Below are 3,044 nucleotides of genomic sequence, written 5' to 3' on the forward strand. Positions count from 1 at the left end.
CACATAAAAAATATTTTTAAACATACCTCATTGAAGCAAACTATCTGAGTACTCCCTTTATACTCTCCTCAGAAGATTCTTTTATTCAACTGCTCTTAATTACACCCAGTCGCGTTGGCCCTATCACGTTGCTTTTAATAGCACTTCTAGTAAACAGAACTAAAGAGCAAACGTTTGGGTTGGTACAGATCACTAGGATGGGGGTGTAAGTCGCAGGCATGAGCTGCTCGGGTGCCTGGGCTAGGAGGACGGTTCTGGGGGGCCGGGGGTGGGGGCTTGCGGGGTAGAGAGAAAGAGGGGACAGGAGAGACATCTCAGTTCTATGAGATCAGTGATTCTCAACTAGGGGTGGGAGCCCATCCGCCGGAGACATTTCTGTTGTCACGGCGGCTGGGGAGCGGCTGCTGGGATCCAGCGGACAGAGGCTGGAGGCACCGCTACACATCCTCCAGCCCCCCAACCAAAAACTCGTATTTGGCCCCAAATGTGAATCTAAGGTAGAAAAACTCTGTGTTATAGAGAAGAAGGGACAGTCATGCGTTTGCCTCCACTTCCTGTCTCCCAAAGAAACTAACCGTTATCTGAATGTACAAGCTCGTTTATAATTCCTTCAGACTCCACGAGAGGGTAACTACTAAGGCCTTATTCCTAATGACCCGTCTTTAGCGAAACACTTGCAGAAGACTCTCCTTGGGCTCCGCTGCACATCCTTTCAGCCCACTGCTTGCTAACACCACTGCTAAGGCGAGGCGGCCAGCTGCCTGCAGGGAAATCTGAGGGCCCCTTTGCTTCAGCTGCACCTTCTGCCCCGGCGCCTCCTGACACACGCAGTGGGATGATTACCAGAACCTTCGGGGAACTCACGCATGTGCATCCCGGACGCTCCGAGGAACTGCTGCCCCTTGGATCAACCCTTGAACATGGGAGGATGGGCGCAGGTGAAAAAGCCTCCTCTTCCTCCTTCTCTCAGATGGGCAACTGTGCATTGCACTGAACCCAGCTCTTTAGAGGGGCCCCGTGGGCACAGGTTACGGACCTACTAAGCTCAGTGGAGACCAACTTCACGACGCTTCTGTTAACTGGCTTCCCCCACCAGCCCGGCTTCACCTTCTCCAGTCCGGCACACCTCCCGGCTGAGGTCCCCACGTAGACGACCCGCACACAGCCCTTGCTTCAGCCTCTTTTTTTTTTTTGGCAAAGACTTTCCTCCTGAGTGGTAGAGACGGATTATTATGGGTTTCACAGAGTCTCTCAGCCCTGATTTCAAGGAATAATTATGGTAATAGATATTAAAGATAAGAAAAGTAGTTATTTCTGACCATCTTCCTTACAGAAAAGGAAACTTTGATCCAGAGACATTGAAACTTGTAAAAATCCCTTGCGGAGAGCCAGGATTTGACTCCAGTCTGCCTGAGCTCAAAGTCCTTAACCACACACAGGCCCTAGAAATTTTCCCAGAAGCAGTACAAAGTCCAGGTACAAAGCCTGAGGACAAAACAGTTTATTCTGAAAAACATCCTTGTTATCATATTCTAAGCAACTGCCCCTGTCCTGAATACAACACGACGTCTAATACAGCAAGGTATTTGAGCTCATGCTGGAATTGCAAGTGTAGCACATGCATGCATAGTTAACGGTTGATTATGAGCTGATAACCTATCGCACAACAGTGGGAGTGAGAGAGTGAGTCGAAAAGAGAGGTCAATATAGGGAAAAACATGCACGCGTGTCTAACGTGTGGATGTGTGTGTCTCTGTATGTCTGTGTGTATGTGGCTGTGCTTCTGTGTGAATGAGAGAGAGACAGACAGACAGAGAGACACAGGGAGAAGGAGGGAGAGAGGAAAAACAGGATGGGAGGTAGAAAAAGACAGAGCCCTAAAGCCAAAAGCCAAATTATAATTAGGTTTTGTCGCTCGTTGTTTTATATTTTCAAGCCTGTCACACTCCATCTATGTGAACACTCAAGAGCTTCCTCCAGCTGCTGATTCCAAGCCAGCTTCACAGGGAGCGTGACTGCACGGGCAAGGACACAGCTTCGCTGGTACAAAATCACAAGATGCCAGTGCCCTGACTTTACCTCCTTTAACATTATGATGGTGGATGATGCTGGCTGTCTGCAAATAATAGCGCTGTTGGATTTTGTTGTTACTTTTTTTGCTTTCCAAAATACCCATAGTTTAATGTTTCCAGGGGGCTAGTCTTTGAATCAGAAAAGCTAAATTTAAATGATCTCAATTGCTTAATGTAGCCCCCCAAATAGTAATAGTAGAACTAGTTATACTAGTAGTAGTAGTACCAGTAGCAGCAGTGCTAGTAGTAATACTAGTAATTAAAACAAACAAAGGTTTATTGACAATAAGTTACGTGCCAGGCAGTCTGTTAAATGCATTGCATGCATCTGCTTATTTAAATTCCCTCAATAACGCTGTGTGGTAAATATTATTATCACCACTTATTAGATGATGTATTAGATAAAACTAAAGGTAGAGATGTTACCTCATCTCTATACGTCACACACTCAACATGTCGGCTACTCAGGACCCACATCAGTCTCCACGCCCCTAACCCTTTCCGATTCTGCCGCCCTGCAGAAAACGGACCTTCCTTTTTCTTACCCATAAACCGGAGCGGGTCCTACTTCGCCCAGGCAGGTGTGGTTGGAGTAGGGGGTCTTTCTTTTAAGGAGGGTGGAGAGGGGATGGGTGAGACCAGACATTGGGTTGGGAAAGATTCCTTGAAATCCACAAGCCAGAACAGCATTTTGGAATGTCACTTTCGTAACAGAGGAAAAGTGACGCAGAGCAGATTACGCTCAAGTGAGTGACTTTCCCATCCCCCGGACGAGCGTCTGCGCCCCCCACCCTCATGACTGAGAAGCCCCTGGACGTTCTGGCTTCCGCTTCTCCCTCTACTCCATCTGCAATCTCTCCCCTCCCTGCTTGCTCCGCGCCGGGCCAGCTGCCCTTTCAGATTTTCCCGAGACATCTCAATCGCAGTCCCAGCTCGAGAGCTTTAAGTTCAGACCTTTCAGCAGGAGGGGAG

Source organism: Camelus ferus, chromosome 16, assembly GCF_009834535.1.
Source record: "Camelus ferus isolate YT-003-E chromosome 16, BCGSAC_Cfer_1.0, whole genome shotgun sequence".
NCBI lineage: Eukaryota > Metazoa > Chordata > Mammalia > Artiodactyla > Camelidae > Camelus > Camelus ferus.